The sequence below is a fragment of the Mytilus californianus genome, unplaced genomic scaffold (genome assembly GCF_021869535.1).
Source record: "Mytilus californianus isolate M0D057914Y unplaced genomic scaffold, xbMytCali1.0.p SCAF_12, whole genome shotgun sequence".
NCBI classification, from domain to species: domain Eukaryota; kingdom Metazoa; phylum Mollusca; class Bivalvia; order Mytilida; family Mytilidae; genus Mytilus; species Mytilus californianus.
In genome coordinates, this window is record NW_026262604.1 from 16,408,817 (window position 1) to 16,424,834 (window position 16,018).

Sequence of the window (16,018 nt, forward strand, 5' to 3'; positions counted from 1 at the left end):
TCTGGTGGGGTAGGGTAATTTTTTTGCCTATGAATGAATATGAATTTTCACCAGTTACCAGGCCAGTATTTTGTATGGCTTGCTTTTTTTTTATACAAAAAAGCTACGGCATTGAGTACCCCATACTTCAAAAAAATGTACCTTGAGCTCTCATTATTTATGCTTACACTATATCATAAAGCGATAACCAGTTCGACAAATATCGGATGCATATATATACACGACTAATTTTAATCGCATCTGTATAAAAAACCCACTTCCAATTAGTTTCAGATACATGTACATGTACCTATGATTCAATCAACAACCTTGTCATATATATTATCTCAATTTCTCAACCTTATAGTTTACATTTAATTTTATACCATCAAGTTGGAAATAGTGACCTATTTTTTTCTGCTGCTCATTTCGTATTAAATCCCTGCCTACCAGTGTTCACCAATACAAATGGACAGCCAAAAGTGCTTGCTGTTGTCTGTTCTGTGGTCGGGTTGTTGTCTCTTTGACACATTCCCCATTTCCATTCTCAATTTTATTACATGACATTCAGCACAATCAATCAATTGTTTTTTCATTATCAAGTGCCATAATATTTTAAGGTTCATCTCAAACATGTCAAAATCAGAAAACTTATTTCCCATCACCTGCTGAGATTGGAGGCAACTGAACATGCTGAATGGTATTTCTTTTCTGTCAGAATAAAAGAAATTCTATGTACCATATATAATATAAATACACAGAAATGACTAACTCAATCACAATTAATACATATATACACAATCCAAAAGTTTCAGGAAGTGTCAGGTGAATTAATCATGACATAGCGGACAGGACAAACTAGTCAGCATGGAAATTAAAATGATATGTAAATGCTTATAAAACTACTGCCTACAAATATCATTGACAAGGGTACAATCAGTGGTTAATATTTACCTGAACCAATCACAAGAGTAAAAAAATTACTTAATTGTAAATCAAAACTTCATTGGCAATTATACCAGATCATCTTTTTTTATATCAAATTCTAGCTGTAATACAAAAATATGTGTGCAATTTAAAACTGAGAACAAAGCAATTTCTGTCTGTTTTGGGGATGCTGTCTCATTGCCATACATGTATACCCAACATCTTTTGCTAAACATGCTAGATATAAAAATCTCTATAACTGTGAAAATATTCCATCACAAGTTTCCAAGTTTATATATCCTTCAAAAACATGAAAAAGAGTCAGAATTTTTTGAGTAAATTTATTCCCAAGATAATTTTAATTATTGAACAATGTAAGCATGGTAAGGACAATTAAAAATGCGAGATTAATTATTGCAGTTTCAGAAAATCCTGGATACAAATAATACCATCATTTAAATAAATTTATATTTTTTTTTGCCAAACGTATACAATTGTATCATGGTATAACCTATTTTAATTTAGACAAGAAATGAAAAAAAATTCTGATTTCTAAGTATAGACAAATATATAAGTAAAGATAATATTTTTGTTCAAACATTCTGTGGCTGTTACAGAGGTCTTGCTCAGTATTGAAGGCCAACATCAATATGACTAAGTCAATTTAAGATGAACAACAACTGCAATTAAAACACTTTTTTATGCTTCTGAACTTTTTGTATACCTTTATTCTGTGTTAACTGTTATGAAATGAAATGAAATTGAAATATAAATCATGATATAATATGATCTTCTTGTTCTCTGGTCATGCTGGTGGACAATATATAATATGGCTATTTGTTCTCTGATGAAGAGTTGTTAATTTATTGGCAATCATATGTCATATTCTTAGTTTTATAATTACATGTAACTCCATTAGTGGTGCATCAGTGAATTGTATGCCTACATGTATATGATAGTATATCTCATGTATATCTAGGTAGGATTAATGTTTAAATCAATTGCTATTTTTTCCCCATAATTGCCATAAAAATAACAAAACACTCAAATAAGTCTTATAAATGAATATCTCCTTCTTTACAGTTCAACTGAATATCATATGTCTATTTTTAGATCTCTCACTTGGTCGGATACAAATGTATTGCAGATTTTTCAAATATTTCATGAAAGAAACGACAAATTACATCCATGAAATATAATTTTGTTAAATGAAATCCTTTTTTGAAACTCCAATTGTAAGAAAATTCACAAATCTCCAAACTGTCCGTATTTAGAATTCATTTTAACTGAGGTAAAAGCTCTTTAAGATGGTAAACATCAACTTCAGTGATACATGATGATGAAAAAGAAGCTAAATTGTCTAGTTAATTTTCCTCTGTCTCTCAGCATCAAAACACTAAATTCCAATTCATTTGGTCTTGAAACAGTCAATGCTTCTGCTTAGTACATATATGTACATTATATAGAATTGCTGTCTTTTTTTATACTTTTCATGGACATATTTGGTGGCTTTCTAAACAAATTTTAATCAGATCTGCTGTAATGGCCATGATGAGTTATAAGGAACTTTCTACTGCAGGTCATCATCCCTGAAATATGAAAAAGCAAATATAATATATTAAATGAAATTTTCAACATGTGAAAAGTAATCAAAAGTTAGTGCAAACATATTTCTTCAAGAAGTTACTGTTAAAATGCTAACAAAATAATTTCCTTGTCCTTATTTAATAATAAAATTGAGAATGGAAATGGGGAATGTGTCAAAGAGACAACAACCCAACCATAGAGCAGACAACAGCCGAAGGCCACCAATGGGTCTTCAATGCAGCGAGAAACTCCTGCACCCGGAGGCGTTCTTCAGCTGGCCCCTAAACAAATATGTATACTAGTTCAGTGATAATGGACGTCATACTAAACTCCAAATTATACACAAGAAACTAAAATTAAAAATGATACAAGACTAACAAAGGCCAGAGGCTCCTGACTTTGGACAGGCGCAAAAAATGCGGCGTGGTTAAACATGTTTTTTGAGATCTCAACCCTCCCCCTATACCTCTAGCCAATGTAAAAAAAACAAACGTACAACAATAATGTCTTCATTCATCATTTGAACAAGGATATAATTTTCCACACACATTTTAATAAGGTGCACTACATGTACTTTTATAAACTTTAAAGTTAAATGAAAAATAAACTTTTATCACAGAGATATGTCTCGCCTTTTTGTAATTTTGATAATGCAAATGTTGAAATTGAAATAGCAATACTTTAACATGTAAGTTATGCAAATATTCAAAGTCGATGAACCATGACTGAAGGTACATGGCTAAACAATCTCCACAGAATGAGATGTGCCAATGCTAATACAACTGCATACCAAATATCATTGACCTACCACCATGAACTAGACCTAATCACAAACTAATACATTGTTGTCGCCGCCGTCGCCAGCATACCTATGTCTCGCTTTTTGACTCCGTCAAGGCGAGACAAAAACCCAGATGTGCCTATAAGATGTATTATGTAATAAATATTTAAATTGATGTATTTATGTTAATTTACTTTGTTTTGTATCTCCTTTTAAGACAGGAATACTTCAATATCAATATCAGTAATCCACAGCTAAAAAAAATTTGCTAGCAAGTTCAGTATATTATTGTATTAATATCTGTCATGTCTGTGTAAATAAATTTTATTGCTGGTACAGATACTTCATTAACATTGATTAAATTAAGAAATTATCATGATTATTGGGTACATTTATTTTTGCAATTTTTGAAGAATGGACAAAAATTCGAGATTTATAATTGCGATTTCAGAAAAATCTGCATACTTGTACAGTTATATGTATAGATTTCAGAATGTGAGTTCCTTTTATTGCGATATTCAAAGTTGCCTCATAAAAACATTGCAATAATTTCTGAGTTTACATCATACAATATTCTTACAATGTACATGGTGTAAGAACAGAAATTTATTTGCACAAATTATAAAACAGGAAGAAAAGCCAGGCTCGCTAACATGTTTAACCCATCCACATTCTGTATGTACAATGTATGTTCCTGGATTTCAGTGGTTGTCGTTTGTTGCTGTGTTACATATTTCTTTTTCATTCATTTTTGATTACATAAATTAGACCATTAATTTTCTCCTTTGAAATGTTTTACATTTGTGATTTTGGGGCCTTTAGTAGCCAAATATGCAGAATGGGCTTTACTCATTGTAGAAGGCCATTCAAAGACCCATAGTTGTTAAGGTCTGTGTCATTTGGACTCTTGGGGAGAGTTGTCTCATTGTACAATAGTTAGCTGATATCAGGATAAAACAATTTACCCGTCTATAATAATAAAGCTCTCCAAATCAAACCATTACTTTATTTCATCAAAGCTGGAATGGCATACTGTATCTTGTAATTGACAGGGGAGCTAAAAAAAATAAGAGAAAGTAATTATTTAATTACATATAGGTACTTTTTTTAAAATAAGGAGCATAAACATATGTATAATGATTCATATAATTTTTAAAATAAAGAAATTACGTCTGCCACACAACCCTAATTTGATATCAGGATTTCCTCCATAGATATATAAATGCCTATTTTGTCTTGGATTTCTAGAATTGCTGCATCCTATGCTAAATAAAGAGCTGTGCTAAAAAAAGCCAGCCCTCCCCCAAAAAAAATCTAAAACAAAAAAGTGAATCTGTGAGCTACTAATGTACCCCCATACCCTTAAAGTAAAAGGTTGTTGAGTGATGAATCTGAAAAAGCATCACACGGTATAGCTGACACATATAAACCCTGAAACCAAATTTCAGAAATCCTTGTAATGTTCCTGAGAAAGATGCAAAGAAAAATATTCAGGGGACGGACGGACTGACTGACTTGAGGATGTACAGACAGAAGTAAAACAGTATACCCACCCCCACTTTTTTAAAGACTAAAAGTGGGGTATAAAAATTTAAAAAAAACAAACTTGTGCACAGTGGCACAATTCATGAATAATTCTTATTCATAAAATCCCGTAACTGGAATAAGTAAAATATGTTCCTGAGAAAGATGCAACGAAAAATATTCGTGGGACGGAAGGACTGACTGGCTTGAGGATGTACAGACAGAAGTAAAACAGTATACCCACCCCCACTTTTTTAAAGACTAAAAGTGGGGGTTTTAAAAATTAAAAAAAAAAACAACTTGCGCACAGTGGTACAATTCATGAATAATTCTTATGAATAAAATCCCATAACTGGAATAAGTAAAATTTAAAATATATTAAAAATCGTAAGGGAGCTTACGTTACATTTCAGCAAGTTTCATGAAAATGTGTTTAAGCGTTTTTGAGACATTGTCCAAAAAACGCGATAATTTCGACCCGTTAATATGAATAAAGTCCCTATACTCCAAAACCAGGTATCAAAAATATCTAATAGAAATGGAAAGGAAACTTATGTCAATAAATTTAAACAATTCACCAAAGTTTCAGGAAGATTGGTGAAAGCTGTTTTGAGTTATCATCTGAATGATTCATCAGCAAGGCATTGCTCCAAATAAAAATATATTTCTTTCAAATATGTGTGATAGCTGTTATTTAATTTATGATTATCAATTTTTGTTTAATTTGTGTTCATGGTGTCTGGTTCATTTTAACCGTTACGCTAGTTGGTGTATAATACTTGTACATGTCGTTATTTTTTTTTCTCAGCGGTTGGTGGGAGACTTACTTTCAGAGCAATAAGAATATGAGACCCCCCTTAATCTATGGGTTCCTACAGAGCTGTGGCCTTTTCCTTTTATAAATTGATTATGTGATTTGCGTACATTAGTGATTCCAAAAACTGGTCTGTTGTCACAGAATAAACAACTTTATTACAAATGGGGCTTTTTTCTGCCTCTCTGACTAGTGCTCTCCCAAAGAAAATTTTATAAATGGGTCCCTTCTGTTTACCGGGGATATATCTTCGAGTAATGGATTTAATTCCTGCCAACAGTAATACAGTTCAGATATTTTATGTAATACTCTATTTTTTTAGAACGATGATGCATGCAGTGTTCTATTCAATTTAAATACTGTTTTACTTATATATATATATGTAGGACTCTAAAGTGAGATGGGGACGCTGAAATGCGATGGTCACGCAAAAAGTGAGATGGTTTGATACGCTAAAGTGCAATAGTCTGTGCTATTTAATGGAACACGCTAAAGTCTGATGCCGCGATACGATAAAGTGCGTTTGTTCGCGAAAGTATTAACGTTTGCAACGTTAAATCGTATTATGACGCTACAAGCCGTTTGTACAAACAAACGCTGTGTCGGCGGGGAAAAACATGATTCTGTCATTATAGATAATACTGGAAAAAAAAAAAACTTTTCATAAACAAAGACTGAAACTGACGTTAGTAAGGGGAAGGTGTATATCATAAAAGAGAGAGAAAATGGCAAAATACACCAAGTGTCAAAGTATTTATGTCATTTACTGGAAAAGCATATAGCTCTTCAACTGTTTTGGTACTTATACATCCTCGGATTTCAAATGTTTGGCTTTGAGCGTTCCTGATGAAGGTAAATCCAGAAAAGCGCTTCGGACGCATGAAATTATTAAACGTTTTGTTTTCAATTTTTTACTTGCGTGAAATAAAAGCTACTTTTTAACTTTCTAATTGAATTATTTTGTAAAAACAATTTTTTAAAATATGGTTCGTCATGTCTGTAAAAGAGATGGGTACTCGTCAACAAGACAGTAACATAACGACCAGAGGTGTAGTATCATAATATGATTGCCAATGTGACAAGTCGCTATCCAATGCTAACTCATTAATGTAATTAACTATAGAATACCGTATGGCTAACCCCGCAGATAGTATTCTATAACGACCAAAGAGTATCAAAACGACCAGTATATAACAATTCAAACGAGAAAGATAACGTACTGATTAATATACAAAATAAACAATAAACAGAAAAAACAGATAAGAAGATGTGGTGTAATTGTCAACGAACAAATATCCACCAAAGACCAAATATCGTTGATGTATGCACCTAATAACGTTATGACCTTCAATGTGGAGCCTTGGCTTACGTCGCATAGAAAGCTATACAGGATCACGAAATGACTTGTGTAAAACAATTAAAAGAGAATAACAACAACATGATTTAGAAACAATACAATAAACGAAAAACTAATATGAACACAGCAAAAAACAAAAACCATTGCCTGAATCCCATTCCCGTTACACCATCGCACTTTAGGGTGTCATCTGATCGCACTTTAGCGTAGATCATTGCACTTTAGCGTGACCATCGCACTTTAGTTATACATATATATAAAAGATTATGTCAAAGTGGGCAGTCTTGATGAGCAAACTACATATTAATTAGTAATAATATTATTGTGTCAAGCTTCAATTTTTTGCTGCGATTCCTTCCTAATAATGACGGTCATAGGAACATGAGGAAGGCGTCCCAGTTAATCATTAACAAAGCCTTTCAAGAAATTATAATATTATTTTGACTATGTATTAAAAATTGTTCTATTTAGCCAGCAATTTAAGTACATAAACTTGCAATTGGTTATATATATATTTCTGACTTGGTAATGATTTAAAAAATACTGGTTCACAGATAATAAGATAATTTATTCAAGGTGCACAGGCTTTTTCCAGAGAAAGACGCACTGTCCAGGATATTTCCAAATAATTACCCAGATACTCAGCCTTCTGCAGTCATTTTTAATGGACATAAAGATGTAATCATGTTGCTGTCACCTTTTAACTTCCTTAAAAGCTTAAGTTGCATCCGATTTCAAAAAATTATTATTTATAGTACATTTAAATTTGAAGTTCTTTATCACATACATTTTTTTTTGTACATGAACTATAAATATTCAATAGAATTGCAAAACTTTTTTGACAAGCATGAGAAATAAATTGTACGACAGGAAACATGGAAATAAATAAGGGGAAACATGTAGCACGCACATCGAACAAAACACTAGATACATGTATTAAGAGGTCAAACGTCAAAACAAGAAAACAAGTGAAATAAAATATAAACACTGGGTAAATAGAAATCATTGCATAAAATTAACCCTTTACCGCCCTTTTAAATTCAAAGTTGATTAATACCAACAGCACTAAGCAGAAAATAATATAGTATGGACTTCACACTGATTAAATGGTGGGAGTAGAAGTTGGAAAGAGGGGGGGGGGGGGGGGGGGGGGAAGTATTGATTGATTGATTGATTGTTGGTTGCTTTACGCCGCATTAGCACAACAAGGCTATATCGCGGCGAGAGCTAATTCGAATATTTTTTACAATTTAAAGCATATTCTTAAAATCAGACAAAAGGTCCTGCAATAAACTAAAATTCTAGATTAAAGCAAATTGATTATTTACAAATAAAAATGAACATTAAGATAACGTGATAAAAATTTTAAAACGTTTTAAATATAATAACATTTTTATATTTTAGAATATATTCCAACTTCTTTTAAAAACGAAACAATATTTGTAAATGAAACATTATTAAATAAATCATACATATTATTGACATTGAAATGCTTCTTACGAATATCAGCAAAGTCAATACAATTGATTAAAACATGTTTAATAGTATACTTGCAGTTGCAAGGTATACATTGTGGTTCTACTTCATTTTTTAAAAGATATTCGTGTGTTATTCTAGTATGACCAATACGACATCTAGAAATAACACACTGATCTTTTCTGCACATAAAATTATTGAAAGGTTTACATAAATTAGGTTTAATTTCATGTAATTTATTACCATCTTTTTTACTCCATTCATTTTTCAATATATTAAAAACATATTCTCTAATATAAATTTTAAAATCGGTATATGGTATATCACAGTTAGATAAAGGGTAACCCAGGGCATTCTTTGCCTCAAGGTCTACAGCTGTGTTTCCAAGGATTCCAACATGACTCGGCACCCATAGAAATAATATTTCTTTAAGAAGAATTTTTAAATTCCTCATTACATATAAAATTTTGAGAATTGTTGGGTTTTTAATTTTAGTATTTTGTATAGCTTGTAAGCATGAAAGTGAATCAGAACATATAATAAATTTGGATTTATCTGAAGAAGCAATAAATTTCAAAGCCAAAATTATTGCTTCTGCTTCAGCAGTAAAGATCGATGCATCAGATGGCAAACGGAGAGTTGCAGCTCTGTCCCTGAAGACAGCAGCAGATGCAACTCTGTCACCATCTTTTGATCCATCAGTATAGACAGTTGAAAAATCTGAATAATTGGCTTTGATTTCAGCATAGTGTTGCTGAATTAAAAGAGGATTTGTTTTATTTTTATTGTGTTCACGGAGATCAAATATCATTTTTGGTTTGGGAAGTTCCCATGGAGGACATTTGCAAGTTTCAACTTGAGCAACAGATTTTAAATCAAAAGAAGCTAAATGTGGTTTTAAACGTATACCTAATGGAGGAATTTTATTTTCATGTTTTGCAAAAATATCTTCATAAATTGGATTAAAAACACAGCTGTAGGCAGGATTATCTGAGTAGGCTTTTAGTTTGACAGCATATTGAAGTCCAAGCTTCAAACGTCTGTTAGAGAGTGAGTGCTCATCAGCCTCTACATACAGACTCTCAACTGGTGAGGTTTTAAATGCGCCAAGACAGAGACGCAAACCCTGATGATGCACAGCATCGAGAATCTGTATGTAGGACTTCCTTGCAGAGCCATACACTATAGAGCCATAATCTAGTTTAGATCTAACTAGAGATCTATATAAATTAAGTAAAATGTTGCGATCAGCACCCCAGTCGGTGCTGCCGACAACTTTTAAAATATCTAATGCTTTTAAACATTTCGATTTTAACATTTTGATATGGGGTAGAAAGGTTAACTTTTTATCGAAAATTAACCCAAGAAATTTGGTTTCATCAACCATTTTAATTGGGTTGCCGTACAAAGTGAGTTCTGGATCAAGATGCAATTTCCTTTTGTTACAAAAATGCATCCCGACCGTTTTTGAAATGGAAAATTTAAAACCATTTTCCGAGGCCCATTTTTCAATTCTTCCAAGACATAACTGTAATTGTCTTTCTATGTTATTCATATTTTTGCCTCTATAACATATTAAAAAGTCATCAACATACAATGAACCTTCAATATTACTTTTTAAAACTTCAACAAGGCTGTTGATTTTAAGACTAAATAATGTAACAGATAAAATACTGCCCTGAGGGACACCCATCTCTTGATCATACAGATCAGACATGGTTGAATTTACTCTAACATTAAATTGTCTGTTAGATAAAAAATTCGAAATAAAATTTGGCATATTGCCTTTCAACCCCATATCAAACAGATCTTTTAAAATACCATACTTCCATGTAGTATCATAGGCTTTTTCTAGATCGAAAAAGACCGACACTACATGTTCATTTTTCGCAAAACCATTACGGACAAATGATTCGAATCGAACAAGATGGTCAAGAGTACTGCGACCTTGGCGGAATCCACACTGGATATTGGCTAAAAGCCCATTGGATTCCAGGAACCAAACAAGGCGATCATTAACCATCCGTTCTAGTGTTTTACAGACACAACTGGTAAGAGCAATTGGCCGATAATTAATAGGATCCGTGTGATCTTTACTTGGTTTTGGAATAGGCACGACGGTTGCAAGCTTCCAGATTGATGGTAAATCACCAGATTCCCAGATGTTATTCATAAGCTGCAAAAGAGCTTCCAGCGAGGAATCTGGCAAGTGTTTTAACAGTTGGTAGTGAATATTATCAGGCCCACAAGCTGTATCATGGGCTTTTGATAGAGATGTTTTAAGTTCTTCAAGAGAAAAGAGTTTATTATAATTTTCACCATTTTTTGATTTAAAGTTTAATTTAATTTTTTCTTTTTGTTTTTTAACTTTTTTAAAATCTTCCCTGTAGTTGTTAGAAGAAGAAGATTTCGCAAAAGTTTCACCAAGCTTGTTGGCAATATCCTTTTCAGATGTTAATAAATCATTGCCATTTTTTAAATGTTTAACTGTGGCTTTAGAATTTTTACCTTTTATCTTTTGTATCATGTTCCATACTTTTGTCATCGGAGTGCGAGATGTTATCTCCGAGACAAATTTCTTCCAAGACGTTCGTCGTGCTTGCCTGCAAGTCCGCCGTGCCTTAGCGCGAAAAACACGGAAATTACTCAAGTTTTCTGTCGTTGGTTGTTGGTTGAACCGTCTTTCAGATTTTTTACGGTCACCTATTGCTTGATCACAAGCATCATCAAACCATGGTTTGCTGGGATGTTTCGGATTTGCCGAGGTCTTAGGAATAGTTCTGTCAGCAATTGACGTTAAAACTGTATTAAAAGTTAAAATTGGATCTTGTACAGTCTCAAACATCTTTGACTGAAGTTCCGCTTGACAGAGATTCTCAAACAAGGACCAGTCCGCCTTGTCAAGTTTCCAACGTGGTACTCTCTGTTGGGCAGAAGTAAAAAGATGTTCAAGTACTATTGGAAAGTGATCACTTCCACATAGATCATCATGAACACGCCATGAATAATCCAGAAGAAGAGAGGGATCGCAAATAGTGATATCAATAGCAGAATAAGACCCGTTTCCAGGATGAAGATAAGTATTAGATCCATCATTAAAAATGCATAATCCTTCTTGAGAGACAAAGTCCTCAATGATCTTACCTTTGATATTATGAGACTTGCTTCCCCACAAGGGGTTGTGTGCATTGAAGTCGCCCATAAGTATAAATGGTGAGGGTAATTGATCAGTGAGGTTTTTGAGTTTAGCTTTATCGATAATTGAATTGGGTGGAATATATATAGAACATACTGTAATTGTTTTATCTAATGATAAACGAATTGCAACTGCCTGCAGATCCGTGGTGAGTTGGACTGTGCTATGAATGACGTTGTCCTTCACAAAAATGGATGATCCGCCTGCAGCACGTTCATCTACCTTAGAAAATGTGCTATACATGTTGTATCCTTTTAAAGATACATTGTCACTTTCTTTTAAATGAGTTTCTTGAAGACAAAATGCAGTAGGTAAAAAAGACTGAACTAGAAGGGTTAACTCGAGAAGATTTATTTTAAGACCTCGGCAATTCCATTGGATGATATTAGTCATGTTTTGTTAATAGACGGGCGAATGCTATCGAGTTTGCCAGCATTCTTATTTCGCTCACCCTGAGATTGTAATCTTTCGGGTGGCGGAACACTTTCGATTTCCATTTCTGATTCGTCGTTAAGTGTTGAAAATCTGTTGTGTGAGGAGAGTCGTCGATCTCCAGGACCATGCGCAGCTGGTTTTACTCCGCCTCGACCCCTACCCCGCGACCTCGAATCAGAAGACTTCTGAGAGGATGTATTTGCTGGCTTCTTTGGGACATCCTTCTGTTCTGGAGAACGAAGAGGAGACGGGGCTTTAGAAGACTTTGTACTAGATGCAGAAGATAAACTAGTTTTATTAGATGCAGATGAAGGAGGACTATTGGAGATGGAAGAATCATCAATGTCACTGGGAAGATCCCAGATAGATTCACCGCCCCAACTGTCTGATTTAACTGTATCTTTTTTATTTGATTTCTTTTTTTCATTTTTTTTAGATGATGACATTGAGCTCTGTAAGGAAGATTGAGTTGACTGAGTACTGGTTTTAGAAGGTGTTGGTTTTCTTGGAATTAATATTTTATCGTTAGGTTCTGTTTCAACAGGCAGCATTGTAAATGTCTCAGCATCAATTGGCCAGGTCATGCGAGTTTGTGTATGCTCGTGACTGAATGAGCGGACAACTTTGCTGGCGTACGATGGTCTGTTCGAAACAAGGAGATCATTCGAAACAGAAGCTATCTGTTTAGCTTCTGGGTAACTGATGTTTCTTTCTGTTTTAATTTTGATAATATTTTTTTCTTTAAGGTAAACAGGGCAGTCCCTAGATGATGAAAAATGGGATTCACCACAGTTTACGCATTTAGAAGATTCAGAGCTACAGGTTGTTCCCTCGTGTCCTTCGTCAGAACACTTGAAGCATCTCTGCGTACCACGACATTGTTTGCTTCCATGACCAAACTTTTGACAAGTGAAGCATCGAATTGGGTTAGGGATAAACCTGTCAACTCTGATTCCGAAGCAACCTAAAGTAATAGATGGAGGAGGAGTTGGAGTTCTAAATGTCAAAAGATATGTATTTAATTTGATTATATTTCCATTCTTTTTTATTTGAAATCTAACAACATCAGTTACACCTTGGCTTAAAAGTTCCTCACAGATTTCTTCCACGGTAAGGTCACCAAGGTATTGACTTCTGTCTCGAATGATCCCCTTACAGCTGTTCAAACTGTTGTGAGGAGAGGCAGAAACAGGAAAGTTTGTAATTGTTGTCAGTGTAAGCAAATTTGTTGATTGACTTTTGTTGGAACATTCAACCAACAAATTGCCTGATCTCATTTTTGAAACTTTTTTTACAGTACCAGCAACGCTTTGAATTTGTTTGTGAATCACAAAGGGAGATATTTTGGAAATTGGTTTTTCATCTGTTCCTTTTATTACAATAAATCTGGGCCAACTGTCATCTTCCTGACAGGGCACTGAATCATCACATTTTCTTTTTTTATGTATTAAAGCTGATTTAGAGGGTTGGTTTTGTTGTGCCATAGGAAATGAGAAAGATTCACCATTCTTGTCATCCACCCACCTCGGAGTGCCTACAAGGGCGATGCTGTGTTTCCGTGGCGAGCCGGGGTCAAGTGCTAATGCTGAAAACGAGCTCCAAGTATAACATGTATAACGTAGCTGGTCCCCAAAATTAGCACCCAAGATCCACTGCGGAAAGCACCAGATGTTCCAAGAATGGTATACTCAAGCAGAGCGTATCCATCAAGCGAAATAGAAAGCGTACCACTTGATTGACCCATGAGCCATCGCCTTCTTCAGTTATCCGAAATATAAATAGCTTAATTTAAAACACATGTGTATATAATGAAAATTGTTACAAGAAAGCTTATTGTTGAGGATTAACTGAAGGGCTCAACATGACCAGCCGATTGATCGAACCGGGTCCATCCGACCTCCCGTTTAGATGATATTGGAGCCAAAGCAGCTTATTGAACTATAGTCTCGTCCGTCCGGGTATTTTTCTGGCCGTAAGAAGTCTGGCTACAGCCCTCATCCGCAAGGATCTCGTAAACCACCGACACGGGTAGCAACCCACGGCCAACGGGTTGGAGAGCCTATTTTATTTAAAACATCGGGCAACTCATACGATGTTCGGATCACTTTAGTCTGGTCTCTACCCTTCGACCTGTCCAGCATGGGTAACCCTACCAGGAGACGAAGCTCCAACTGGCATAGCTCTTGGGGTCACTGAGACACGCAAGCCCCCCGACCACGGCAAGGATAGCGATCCACCGGGGGGGGGGGGGGGGGGGAAAGTAGTCCAAATAATTATGACGTCTTGCAAGGCTTCCTTTTGAGCAAGTTTGTGTGCCCAGTGTTACAAATTAAGAGCTCCATGCTTTGAAAGTATGGGTCATGGCTCCAGCAATGTGGGTGCCGGAGAGAGTGGAACGACCCCCCTTTTCCCCGAATGGCTAAACGAAAATTACAAACTAATTTCAGGGTAAATGTTGAGAATGGGCTCTCGGTATAATGGAGGGATCTCGTTTCATTCGATAATCTGTTCATTTATTGACGGGATTCGATAAATTATTCAAATTTCAGATATTTGTTGCAGTCTAGTTTCGTTTTGACCACCATGACCACGTGTATATCATGCTTGCCAACACTAAACTCGTTTTTATCTATAAGTATACAGTTTTTTGATTTCTGAAGCGAATGATTAACAAAACAAGCAAAGTATGTTTCATAAATAATACATATTTGGAGGCTCACACTTACTTTTCTGGTTAGATTTTCACATAGAAGTGAAAATAATTTTCGCTGCAAGGTTCTTTCCATTCTGCAAACTACAAACATCTATTTGACGGCGATCGTCTACTGATTGGTTAATCTGCAAAAGGAGGCGGGGTCCACAAGCCGACAATCTCGTCAACAAAAACAGCTATTGCAACTGTTTGCCATAATAATTAAAGCACAAACATACAATATTCGTGTTTCGATAAACAAATTACATCATACGGATACCCGTTTTTAGTTAACAGGCATGTATGTAATTTGATTTCATACAGTTTCATCGATAGACGCAGCTTACGGAATCTTCGCCATTAATGAATATATGAATACATAATGAGGTCCTTACGGGGTTATCTGCCCCTGACAAAATCTTATCGAAATTGCCTTAACATCGCTGCGCAATGTAGAAATCTGAATAATTGGCTTTGACATATTAAAAAGTCATCAACATACAATGAACCTTCAATGTTACTTTTTAAAACTTCAACAAGGCTGTTGATTTTAAGACTAAATAATGTTACAGATAAAATACTGCCCTGAGGGACACCCATCTCTGAAGACAGCAGCAGATGCAACTCTGTCACCATCTTTTGATCCATCAGTATAGACAGTTGAGAAATCTGAATAATTGGCTTTGACATATTAAAAAGTCATCAACATACAATGAACCTTCAATGTTACTTTTTAAAACTTCAACAAGGCTGTTGATTTTAAGACTAAATAATGTAACAGATAAAATACTGCCCTGAGGGACACCCATCTCTGAAGACAGCAGCAGATGCAACTCTGTCACCATCTTTTGATCCATCAGTATAGACAGTTGAGAAATCTGAATAATTGGCTTTGGTTTCAGCATAGTGTTGCTGAATTAAAAGAGGGTTTATTTTATTTTTATTGTGTTCACGGAGATCAAATATCATTTTTGGTTTGGTAAGTTCCCATGGAGGACATTTGCAAGTTTCAACTTGAGCAACAGATTTTAAATCAAAAGTAGCTAAATGTGGTTTTAAACGTATACCTAACGGAGGAATTTTATTTTCATGTTTTGCAAAAATATCTTCATAAATTGGATTAAAAACACAGCTGTAGGCAGGATTATCTGAGTAGGCTTTTAGATTGACAGCATATTGAAGTCCAAGCTTCAAACGTCTGTTAGAGAGTGAGTGCTCATCAGCTTCTACATACAGACTCTCAACTGGTG